Genomic DNA, 13,241 nt, shown 5'->3' with positions numbered 1-13,241 from the left:
ACAAAAGAAAAATCAGTGATCTTTTTCCAGTCCCAGATATGTAGCAGAGTTTTCTTCAGGAGCATATTTATGCCTTACTAAGACGAGGACAAAGGAAAGCACTGGAACCAAATACTTATTGATTTTTGAATTCCAAGTAAATCCAAAAAATGTTAATTCTCACGGGCTAATTGACATTCTGTTATTACGATGGTACAGTTGACTAGCACAACATGCAGACTCGATGGGCCAAATAGCCTAATTCTGTTCCTGTCTTATGGTCTAATATGGACTAGAAACAATATTTCTTTCACAAATCTATGCCATGATTTCTATCGTGTCAAGATGCTTTTCTGAAATGAGGAAGAGGTAGAAAGAGATGAATTAGCTTTAGTAAAGAAATCAATGTGTGTAACTGCATCCATCTCATGCAGAGACCAAGTAAGTTTAAAGATTACAAGATAATTAAGGACAAACAAGCATACTTGGCCTATCTTAGTTTACCATCCCAGAGAAACATCTTGTCCCCTCAAGTCTTATTGTTAAATAAATTAGCCTTCACTATTGTCTCAAAGTTTGTTCACGTTAAGTAATCACGAGGAAATCCACAGATGCTGGAAATTCAAGCAACACACATCAAAGTTGCTGGTGAACGCAGCAGGCCAGGCAGCATCTCTAGGAAGAGGTACAGTCGAAGTTTCGGGCCGAGAGCCTTCGTCAGGACTAACTGAAAGAAGAGCTAGTAAGAGATTTGAAAGTGGGAGGGGCAGGGGGAGATCCAAAATGATAGGAGAAGACACGAGGTGGAGGGATGGAGCCAAGAGTTGGACAGCTGATTGGCAAAGGGGATATGAGAGGATCATGGGACAGGAGGCCTAGGGAGAAAGGAAGGGGGGGGGGAACCCAGAGGATGGGCAAGGAGTATAGTGAGAGGGACAGAGGGAGAAAAAGGAGAGAGAGAAAAAGAAAAAGAATGTGTGTATATAAATAAGTAACGGATGGGGTACGAAGGGGAGGTGGGGCATTAGCAGAAGATTGAGAAGTCAATGTTCATGCCATCAGGTTGGAGGCTACCCAGACGGAATATAAGGTGTAGCTCTTCTTTCAGTTAGTCCTGACGAAGGGTCTCGGCCTGAAACGTCAACTGTACCTCTTCCTAGAGATGCTGCCTGGCCTGCTGCGTTCACCAGCAACTTTGATGTGTGTTGCTCACATTAAGTAATTGTAGTTTTCACTGAGATCCTGTCATCCCAAATCTGATATGGACTTCCTTAGCTCAAACTCTTTTCTATTCTTCATCTGTTTATGGCTATTTCCAGGATTTACTTTCAATCTCACCACTCACATTAATAACTACTCCTGCATGCAAGCTTATTAATGATATCTATGCCAACTTTATCCAGTATGTCGCAACTAAGTCAAGCCATTTTACAGGATTTTCCACAATCTGCTTGAATTTTCTCATTAAAATAAAATAGATAATCATCTTAGACCTAACCATCTTGATCGTTTACTTACTTTTCTTTTTACCAATCAATGCTGAGTACTTCTAGCTGGACTCTTGTTTACTGATATTAAAAGCTATAGGTTCTAGATATCAAAAACAGACACAAAAAATACCTGAAAAAGTCAGCAATATTTGTGGAAAGACAAACAAAATCATAGTTAACACCTTGGGTCAAAGACTTCTTGACCTTTTGAAACCTATAGGTACCTATTGATGAAGTGCAGTCTGTCTTTAACACTCTGTCCTTTTCACTAATGCTGTTTGTCCTGCTGATTGTTTAATGTCATTTCAATACACGAGTGTATAGGAGAACAAAGCGATTGTTACTCCAGATCGATATAGCACAAAGAAACCCCAATAAAATAAAGAACAACTAACGTAAAAACACAATAAATATTAATACATAAGATAACTGAAATACATAGATTGATTGCATGTCCATAAAGTGACACTGGACACAGGACACATATTAGGTTTCTCTGTCAGGAAATTATCAAGCAGTGGTGGTGGCAGGTGTGATGGGGTGTTGATCAGCCGTTCTGCTTGAGGAAAGTAACTGTTTTTTAGTTTGAAAGGGCACAGTTTTAAGGTGCTTGGAAGTAGGTACAGAGGAGATGTCAGGGGTAAATTTATTTTTTTTATGCAGAGAGTGGTGAGTGCGTGGAATGGGCTGCCAGTGATGGTGGTGGAGGCGGATACAATAGGGTCTTTTTAGAGACTCTTGGATAAGTACATGGAGCTTAGAAAAATAGAGGGCTTTGGGTAACCCTAGGTAATTTCTAAAGTACATATTCGGCACAGTATTGTGGGCCGAAGGGCCTGTATTGTGCTGTAGGATTTCTACGTTTCTATGGTGGCTCTAGCATGGATCCTCCTTGATGGGAATTCTTTGGTACAGGGATGTTGGTGGCAGATTTGAACCATGTAGGGAAGCAGCCTGGATGAGTGAATTGTTGAAGATGTCCATGAAGACAACAGTGAACTGGTGTGCACACTCCCTGGTACTCGGCCTGGGATGTTGCCTGGCCCGGCAGCCTTGTAAGGGTTAACTCTCTCCTGAGTCCTTCTTACATCTCCTGTTGTTACAGATAACATTGCCAATATTTCTGTGATCTTTTCAGATTTCAAGCATCTGCAGTTTTTTTAAAATTTTCAAATGCTTTGCAATTCACCGTCAATTCCCATTCAGGAACTTCTACCTGCCAGCTGAGAAGGTGGATGGGGGAAGGGAGATGAAATGAGAAGCTGGGAGGTGATAAGTGGAAAAGGTAAAGGGCCAATTAAGAAGAGAGTGGGCCATCTGATAAAGGGAAGGAGGAAGTGCACCAGAGGAAGGTGATGTGAAGGGAGCCAGAATGGGAAACTGAAAAACAGAAAGGGGATGGGGATGGGGATGGGGATGGGGATGGGGATGGGGATGGGGATGGGGATGGGGATGGGGATGGGGATGGGGATGGGGATGGGGATGGGGATGGGGATGGGGATGGGGATGGGGATGGGGATGGATCTCATGTCTATTAACTTTTCATCCATTTACTGCCTTGAAATGAGCATCACTACTGTGCAAGTCTCTGCACAATGCTTTGGTGATCATACAATCTTTTTATCTTCTCACCCAACCCTTTCCCTTATACTATTTGAATCACAAAACTGTATTTCTTCTCAATCACCCCACCCTTGCCACTAATTGGGAATCTCTGCCTTTCTCCTCCTTCCTATCCTATCATAAATGATGAACTGGCTGCTAAAGAGAACCAGAACAGCAGACTTCAGGAAATTATTGTCTCTTCATATACCCGCTCAGAAAATAGCACTCCATATTGTCCTCCCTATAGTTCACAATTTTATAGATGTTGTTGCTAAATTTGGTATTATTACAAAATCTGTATTAATCTGATTGCTTATTTAAACTTTTCAAATTTCTATCAACAGAAAACTTCTGAATAACGACAAACTTTTAACATTTGAGAGCACTTGCTATTTCCAGGGCACTCTCTATTAGCATTATCTGTTTTGAAATGTTATCTGAACACAGTATTAAGAGTTCACAGCATTTTCCTTGTGTTATTTTTGAACCAACATTCAATTAAGTTGATGGAGATCTAAGTTTTAGAATCATCATTAAGATATAACACCTGTTTTTTTACTCCAATTTTGTACTTAATCTGCTTTGTTTAAATTGCTTCTTAGGATATCTTAAACTCTTCAGCAACAAAGCAAACCTGAAACTTTTTGACCTAAACTCCCAATCAAGCATTAGAAGAAACACAGTGACACAGCTGAAAATAAGTTGGAACCCAAAGCAGAATTCAAAAGTGGCCATTTCAAGATCACACTGCACTGTAGCACAAATTTACCCTACAATTTCCAACTGAGATTTATCCAGATACTAATTCTTAAGCTTGAAATGTGTACTCAATGACATTAATAATGGTTTAAAATGATCTTCCAATGACCCAGTGATTTTCTGTCACATTAGTCCAAAAATCTATTTTCTTTGGCCAACTTAGCATACATCATTCCACCATGTTTGTTAATTATTATTGTGCCTTTAAATAATTTCCTTCCATTACAAAGTTTGCAATAATAAAGTGACTACTTCTGTGGAAACAGATAAAATCATTCATTTACAACCACTCAACCACACTGCACTCCACTACAAGATCCAGGAACAGATATAAAGAGCTTATCTTCACATAATTGCTGGGTTTATTATCCCAAGAGAGATGCCTCAAGATCAGTGAAAAATGCATAGATATCGATCACAAGAGATCAATGACTGTTTAAATTGTCCTTGGTCTGCTTTGCTTTCAAGCCACAATGGGTCACTCTGTGAAGTTTGAAAAGTTTGTATCTACCTGCACCAGGTTGGATGTATAAACCTCAGCACTGGGTAAATAAGCTTAAGGCAAGCAGCCTCTTCTGGGAACAAATGTTCTAAATATTGACTGGAAGCTGCACTTAAAGACCTTGGACACAAATAACCTGATCAATCTTTAGGGTCTGTGAAAATAGAAGCAATGCAGATGAATCAATCTGCTGATTTGAAATGGCAAAAGATATCTCATCTAGTTGTAAGAAATCACAGGGAAATACTCATTAGCTGCATGTAATAATTTAAAGATAAAGACAAGGTCCCAAGATTTCAAACAATACTTTTCATTCACAAGCAAAAGAAAATTTGCAGATGTTGGAATCCAAGCAACACACACAAAATGGTTGAGGAACTCTGCAGGCCAGACAACATCTATGGAAAACAGTACAGTCGACAGTTCGGGCTGAGACCCTTCAGTAACACTTTTCATTCTCTGCATTTAACAAAAGCAATCTAAACACTTCTCATAGAATTGCACATAGGAAGTTGTGCTCAAAGATGTCTATTCATATTGAAAGTCCATAAGACAAAGGAGCAGAAGTCGACCATTCGGCCCATCGAGTCTGCTCCGCCATTTTAACATGAGCTGATCCATTCTCCCATTTAGTCCCACTCCCCTGCCTTCTCACCATAACCTTTGATGCCCTGGTTACTCAGATACCTATCAATTTCTGCCTTAAATACACCCAATGACTTGGTCTCCACTGCCGCCCGTGGCAACAAATTCCATAGATTCACCACCCTCTGGCTAAAAAAATTTCTTCGCATCTCTGTTCTGAATGGATGCCCTTCAATCCTTAAGTCATGTCCTCTCGTACTAGACTCCCCCATCATGGGAAACAACCTTGCCACATCCACTCTGTCCATGCCTTTCAACATTCGAAATATTTCTATGATGTCTCCCCTCATTCTTCTAAACTCCAAGGAATACAGTCCAAGAGCGGTCAAATGTTCCTCATGTGTTAACCCTCTCATTCTCGGAATCATTCTAGTGAATCTTCTCTGTACCCTCTCCAACGTTTGCACATCCTTTCTTAAATAAGGAGATCAAAACTGCCCACAGTACTCCAAGTGAGGTCTCACCAGTGCCTTATAGAGTCTCAACATCACATCCCTGCTCCTATACTCTATTCCTCCTGAAATGAATGCCAACATTGCATTCGCCTTCTTCACCACTGACTCAACCTGGAGGTTAACCTCAAGGGTATCCTGCACAAGGACTCCCAAGTCCCGTTGCATCTCAGAACTTTGAATTCTCTCCCTATTTAAATAATAGTCTGCCCGTTTATTTCTTCTGCCAAAGTGCATAACCATACACTTTCCAACATTGTATTTCATTTGCCACTTCTTTGCCCATTCTTCCAATCTATCCAAGTCTCTCTGCAGACTCTGTTTCCTCAGCCCTACCGGCCCCTCCACCTATCTTTGTATCATCAGCAAAATTAGCCACAAAGCCATCTATTCCATAATCCAAATCGTTGATGTACAACGTAAAAAGAAGCGGCCTCAACATGGACCCCTGTGGAACACCACTGATAACCGGCAGCCAACCAGAATAGGATCCCTTTATTCCCACTCTCTGTTTCCTGCCAATCAGTCAACGCTCTATCCACGTATGTAACTTTCCCATAATTCCATGGGCTCTTATCTTGTTAAGTAGCCTCATGTGTGGCACCTTGTCAAAGGCCTTCTGAAAATCCAAGTATACAACATCCACTGCATCTCCCTTGTCTACACTACTTGTAATTTCCTCAAAAAATTGTAATAGGTTTGTCAGGCAGGATTTTCCTTTAAGGAAACCATGCTGAGTTCTGCCTATCTTCTCATGTGCCTTCAGGTACTCTATAACCTCATCCTCGACAATTGACTCCAAAACTTCCCAACCACTGATGTCAAGCTAAGTCAATGATGATGGGAAATTTCTGTCTGACAGAATAGTCTTCATACTGTATGTAATGCCCTGGTTAAGAACATTTTATTGTATTCCTCCTCCTCTGCTGTCAGATATTTTATTTCAGCAGCTTTCCTACAAAATGCAGTGTGTTCTGTTAATTAAGCTTCACAGACTTGTATTGTGGTTTCTGCCAAGATTTGCTCAGCTTAGGATTGTTGTGTCAGCCAACTGGGTTTGGCTTGGTAGCGTTCTGTAAAATTCTGTACAGTGGGATGCCACGGAACATTCGAGAGAGCTGGGTGGGATTAGAATTCTGAGGGACAATCAGTTAGCTTTGGGTCTTTTGTTAGCAGGGGTTGGAAAATGAAGGATGTTTGGAGAAGAGCAGAAGGGAAGATGGTCACAGAATCCCGCCTGAAGGAGAGACCCCATTGTAAGAAGTGGTTTGTTCAGATGAATGGTTCCAAGAAGGGAGTGCCAATACTCCTGAGTTAGCCAGTTCATTCATTACAGTCTTTGAGGGAAGTTTGAACTGTGGCTGATGTCTTTCACGCAGAATGTGGGTTCAGCGTGTAAGTAATCAAAGCGAAGCACCTGACAACCCAGAAATGAGCTCCAACGTTTACGTACACATTTAGACCGATTTAACTATAATGGGCCCTTTTCTTTTTCTATTAAATGTTGCTAAAGTTGAAATATCTGTAACTAAACTTCCACTTTAATTTAATGCTAAGGTGAGGTCTGTTATTTCCTGGCAAGCGATAACTTTGCATGGGGCAGTATTGTTACAACACTCACCGCAATTTTTGTTCCCTCAACGGAACATTCAAACTTTTTTATTTGGTTTAACCCGAATCATACCAACCCTAGACACGTGTTGCTTATTGAAGGTAGCCTTCACATCGTTACCCAAGCAATACTGAATCACATGGCTGTTAGCCAGATCGAGCTAACAGACCAAGTTTGTTACGAGCCTCGGTAAGAGGGTTACATGTAAATGGAAGGGAAACTGTGAGACCTGATGACATGACAGGAAAAAGGGCCTTTACATAACAATCATCACAGGGTTGACAGAGAAAACATAAAAAAGTTAAAGTTCATTTATGGATAGACATTTTAATCCAAAGAAACCATACTGCTCAGCTGCATGTTACAGCAGAAATCTTCTGTTTATTATTAACATTATTAACACCAGTCAAAACCATAAGACATAGGAACAGAATTAGGCCACTCAATCCATCAAGTCTACTCTGCCATTCCATCAGTCAAGTTACAATTTGCATCAATCTCTGCTTTCTAACATGAATGATATTTATGGATATACAGATATGTCCAGAAGAATGCATCAGATCAAATGAAAAAAACTTACTCAGCATGATGCCGTTCCACATTTCAGCATGAGCATTACATTAAAAGCCTTTCCACTCAGGACAAACAAAATGAAATTGGAAATGAAACGTGTAATTTCAATCCAAGCACCACTAATGTATTACAAGCCCCACAAGAGATTTTAAAATAAATAACATCTTAAAATTGTGTTTACATATATTACCCCTTCAGCCCTAATTATGTAAATATATTACAATCTTTATTTCACTCTCTGTTAAATGTTAATGAAACACAGAGTATTTTTGCTTCCTAGAAATGCAGCTTCTGAGAATATCTTGATATGTTTGGCTGTTCAGTCAGACTGAAGCCATCACAGTTGTAGGGCGCCAGAGTAACTGTACAACTGATTGCAGACACCAACTAACTCTGGAAAACATGAAATTCTTACTTAGTTCATCCTCCCCTCCCACACCCACCTGGCTTCACCCATCAGCTTCTAGCTTGTCTTCCTTCTCCTCCCCCACCTTCTTATTCTGCCATCTTTCCCCTTACTTTCCAGTCCTGAGGAAGGGTCTTGGCTCAAAATGTCAACTGTTTATTTATTTCCAAAGATGCTGCCTGACCTGCTGAGTTCTTCCAACATTTTGTGTGTTTTTCTCTAGATTTCCAGCATCTGCAGAATCTATTGTGTTCAAAAACATGAAATGCTTTTGCTTGGCTGCTGAATGCAATTCTGAGCCATTAATAAACTTTCAGAATGGGTATGATTGGCAAATGAATTTCAATTTAGATGAGTGTGATTGTGATCTGGCAGGAAACTTATTTCAAATCATGGTTAAACTACATTTGGAATACAATTACCTTATTATATAAAATGGTATATTCCTGTTCTTTTAGACAGCACTTTTTCACAGGGCAAGGGTATTGCTGGCAAGCCTGATAATACTTTCCAGCAGCCACTGGACAGCAAAGAGCAAACAATCTCTCAAACATTTAACTAATGCACTGTTTATGCATGAAACATGACTGCCATTGACATACTGTAAGGGAGCGTGTTGAATTGGTGTTATTATTCCAGAGGATCTATCCTGTGACCAACACACAAGTTCCATTACAATGATAGCACAGCAGCTCCTCTGCTTTTTCAGAAGTTTGCACAGATTTGGCATGTCATCTAAAAATTTGATGAACTTCTACAGATGCATAGTGCAGAGTATCCTGACAGATTGCATCATGGCCTGGTGTGGAAACACCAATGTTCAAGAATGGAAAAGCCTACAAAAAGTAGTGGATACAGCTCAGTCCATAATGGGTCAAGTCCTCCCCACCACTGAGTACATCTACAAGGAGCGCTACTACAAGAAAGCAGCATCCATCATTAAGGATCCCTACCATCCAGGCCATGCTCTCTTTTCACTACTACCATTGGGAAGGAGGTACAGGAGCCTTAAGTTCCAAAACACCAGGTTCACAAACAGTTATTACCCTTTAACCAAAAAGCTCCTTAACCAGCAATACTGAACTGATTCCACAATCTATGGGCTCACCTTCAAGAACTCTGTTACGTTTTGTAACTTCAAAGCATAACACTAATTCAAAGGAAGACAGGAGCATATGAAATGTGAGTCTAACTTTGCATTTTACTTTAAGTATCATGTGGTAGCGTGATGACATATGCAATTCACGTATTTATACATATAACCTGTAATGAACAAGAATGCTTAATCAAATATATATACAAGATTATTCAAATATTACTGAAATATTAAATACACAACACTCTTTCTGGCTTAGCAATAAACTCCAACTCAATAGAGAATGTATCTCAATTATGTACACAGTATATTATATAATACATCCACAGCACGGTAAATTTTAAATTGTTCCATTCAGGCCGAAAGATTTAATCACTATGGAGGATTTCTTCCTCTTGCCGGATAACATCTTTCCTGGCAAGGGGTGTCACTCTGCTTTGCAGGTGAGACTTGCGGCTGTGAAACAATCTCAGGTTTTGGGGCCTCCCCTGTTGTAATTGTTGACTCTGAGATTGCAGGAAGTGGTTCTGATAGCAGCAGCCAACTTAAAAACTCTTAATGATTGACTTTGCTTTCCTCAACTGATCGATGTGTCGCCTCCAGATATTAGACGCAATCTGCGCTGTCAAGGAGAGTGGTCCAGTTCTGTTATTGATCTTTCCGAGTATCCACATTTGATTATTTCTGCAGTCCCTTGCCAGGAAACTTGTCCAGAAGTGAAACACCGAAACATCTTATTTGAAGAGCCTTCAATTTGTCTCAGCTGTTTCTCTCTGCATGATTCTTCTGAAACTGGGTTTGAAGAGATCCAAACATGAATGCAAGCGACAACCCAGGAACAGCATAGTTGTTGGTTGTGGAGTGTGCTGCGTTGCAATGTGTAAGGAAGAAAATGGCGAGCCTCTGGTTCAGTGTCAGTGTAGTGTCTTATGCTGACAATGCTCGCAGTGTGTCTTTTAGACTCTGGTCAAACTTTTCTGCCAAGCCATTTGTAGCTGGATGATACAGTGCTGATGTAATATCAGAATCAGAGTCAAGTTTAATATCACCGGCTTCTGTCGTGAAATTTGTTAATTTTGTGGCAGAAGTATAATGCAATACATGATAATATAGAAAATAAAACTGTGAATTTCAGTAATTGTGTGTGTGTGTATATATATATATATATATACATACACACACACACACACACACACACACATAATATATATAATTTAATTTAACTATTTAATATACATATATATGTATATTAAATAGTTAAATTAAATTAGTGCAAAAATAAAAATCAAAAGCAGTGAGGTAGTGTTCATGGGTGTAATGTTTGTTCAGAAATCAGATGGCAGAGGGGAACAAGCTGTTTCTAAATCAATGAGTGTGTGCCTTCAGGCTTTTGTACCTCCTTCCTGATGGTAACAATGAGAAGAGGGCATGTCCTGGATGGTGGTGGTCCTTAAAGATGGACACTACCTTTCTGAGGCACCGCTCCTTGAAGATGTTCTTGGATACTGTGGAGGCTAGTACTAATTTTACGATTCTCTGCAGCTTACTTTGATCCTGTGCGACAGCCTCAGATGGTGATGCAGTCACTCAGAATGCTCTTCAAGGCACATCTGTATAAATTTGCAAGTTTTATTGGTGACATGCCAAATCTCCTGAAATTTCAAATGAAATATAGCCGCTGTCTTGCCTTCTTTAAAGCTGCATCGATATGTTGGGAGCTAGTTAGGTCCTCAGAGATACTGACACCAGGAACTTCAAATTGCTCACTCGCTCCATTTCTGATCCCTCTGAGTCCTGGTGTGTGTCCCCTCATCTTACAATCAATTCTTTGGTCTTACTGACATTAAGTGTAAGGTTGCTGCTGTGACACCACTCAACTAGCTGGTATATCTCGCTCTTCTATGCGCTCTCATCACCATCTGAGATTCTACCACATGGATATATCACCAACAAACTGTACCTAGCCACAGGTACAGGAGTATAGAGAGAGTAGAGCAGTGGGCTAAACACACATCCCTGGGTGAGCCAGTGCTGATCACCACCAAGGTGGAGATGTTATCGCCAATCCGCACAGATTGTGGTCTTCCAGTTTGAAAGTCAAGGATCCACTTGCAGAGGGAGGTACAGAGGCCCAGGTTCTGTAGCTTATCGAACAGCACTATAGGAATGATGGTGTTAAACATTGAGCTATTGTCAATAAACAACATCCTGACAGAGGTATTTGTATCATCCAGGTTGTCCAAGACCCCATGGAGAGCCAATGAGATTATGCCCACTGTAGACGTATTATGGCAATAGGCAAATTACACCAGGTCCAGGTCCTTGCTGAGGCTGGAGCTGATTCTGGCCATGACAACCCTGTCAGGGCACTTAATTACCGGAGATGTGAGTGCTACTGGATGATAGTTATTATGGCAGTTCACACTGTTCTTCTTGGTCACTGGTATAATTGTTGCCCTTTTGAAGCAGGTGGAAACATGACTGTAGCAGTGAGAGATTGAAAATGCCTTTGAACACTCCTGCTAGTTGGTTGACACAAGTTTTCAGAGCTTTACCAGGTACCCCATCAAGACCTGCTGTTGTGAGGGTACACCCTCATGAAATAGAGCCTTTCATCAGGCTCCAAAACAGAGATCTTAACACCAGTCCTTGCAAAGAAGCTTCTCAACACATCAACAATGTGCAAGGCTGTAGTGGAGGCTACTGGGAACACTTCTGGCCACTTTGTAGCTGCACTCACTACTATCAAGAAATTTGTGCCCACGAATGGTTCAGCAAAATCCACATGAATCCTCTGCCAGAGCAATGAAGGCAACTCCCAGGGATAGAGAGCCCCTGTTCTTGGCATCTTCTGGATATGTTGGCAGCCTGTACGGGTGTATGGCAAGCTGCTTGACATGCTGATCTATCCCAGGCCACCAGACAAATTTCAAGTCAACACTTTAATTTTAACCATGTCGAAATGACCTGTGTATAGCTCCTCCAACACTTCAGCTCTTAGCTTGGATGGTACAAGAATGCTCAATCTGTACATAAGGCAATCTCCGTTGGTGCAAGTTCATCTCAGCACTCATAAAAATGGGGGAATGGAGTTTCTGCTGCACAATCCAGCCATTTTGGGTGGCCATATAAACCCGAGATAGTATAGGGTCTTTTCTGTTTTCTCTTTGGATCATCTCTGCTATAATAGGGACTTTTGATTTGTATTAGGGAGAATACGTCAAGAGGAGTGTCATTTTTCTGTAAATTTTTTCAGTATTTCCTTTTCCAAGTGCAATCCATCAGCATTTCCATGATTAGTTGTCCTTTTTGTTCAGGCTTGTAACTGTGTTCTCGAAGAAACAGAGCCCATCTCTGCACTCTTGCTACTGCTGTTAATGGAGCACCCTTCTGTGGACTGAAAATGGACACTAGAAGTTTCCATCACTCATAAAGTGTGACATCACTGTACCTATACCACAAGGTGAGGTAACAAAGGCAAGCCTCACTGGGCAGTGTGGATCATAATGTGTGAGTACAGTGTCTGACATCACCTTTTCCTTTACCTTTTGGATAGTCACCTCACACCGCTTTCTGCATTGCCATTTCTTCCCGATCTGTAGTAATGAGTTCAAGGGGTGGAGCACAGTAACCATGTTTGGCAGGAACCCGCTATAGTAGTTAACAATTCCTTTAAAGAACCGCAACTGTGACACAACCTTTGGCCTTGGGGCCTCCATCACTGCTTGAAGTTTCTCAGCACACTTGCAGGTGCTATTCCAAAAAATAAGCCTATTATAGCGATATAGCGATTAAAATGGCTTCATTGCAGGGGATATGGCATGCAAGTTCTGGATAGATCAAATTTAAGTTGTCTTAGCAAATCACATCCCCACAATGTCGGTCTTCCTATTTTTACCACATGCAAGCTCAACATGGTTTGTTAGTTGTTATTTTTCACTGTCATAAATGTCATTCCCACAGTAGTTATCTTTTCTCCAGTATAAGTTTTAGTTGGATATCTGCTGGCATCAGTTTAGTATTTTTGAAACATTTCTCAAATTCCTTTTGTGAAATGACAAACAGCCAAACCAGTGTCTACTTCCATTTTAATTAATTTGCCATTCACTTCTGGTGTAAGCT

At 40.7% G+C, this 13,241-nt stretch overlaps 1 protein-coding gene across 12 annotated transcripts in view; it reads right to left on the bottom strand.

Annotated features, from left to right (window-relative positions):
* dtna (dystrobrevin, alpha) overlaps positions 1-13,241 on the bottom strand; it is a 205,021-nt gene that overhangs the window by 158,405 nt on the left and 33,375 nt on the right. The gene's annotated exons all lie outside the window — the stretch shown is intronic.

The sequence above is a fragment of the Mobula hypostoma genome, chromosome 1, assembly GCF_963921235.1.
Source record: "Mobula hypostoma chromosome 1, sMobHyp1.1, whole genome shotgun sequence".
Taxonomy (NCBI): Eukaryota; Metazoa; Chordata; class Chondrichthyes; order Myliobatiformes; family Myliobatidae; genus Mobula; species Mobula hypostoma.
This window is presented reverse-complemented; position numbering and strand designations above follow the sequence as displayed.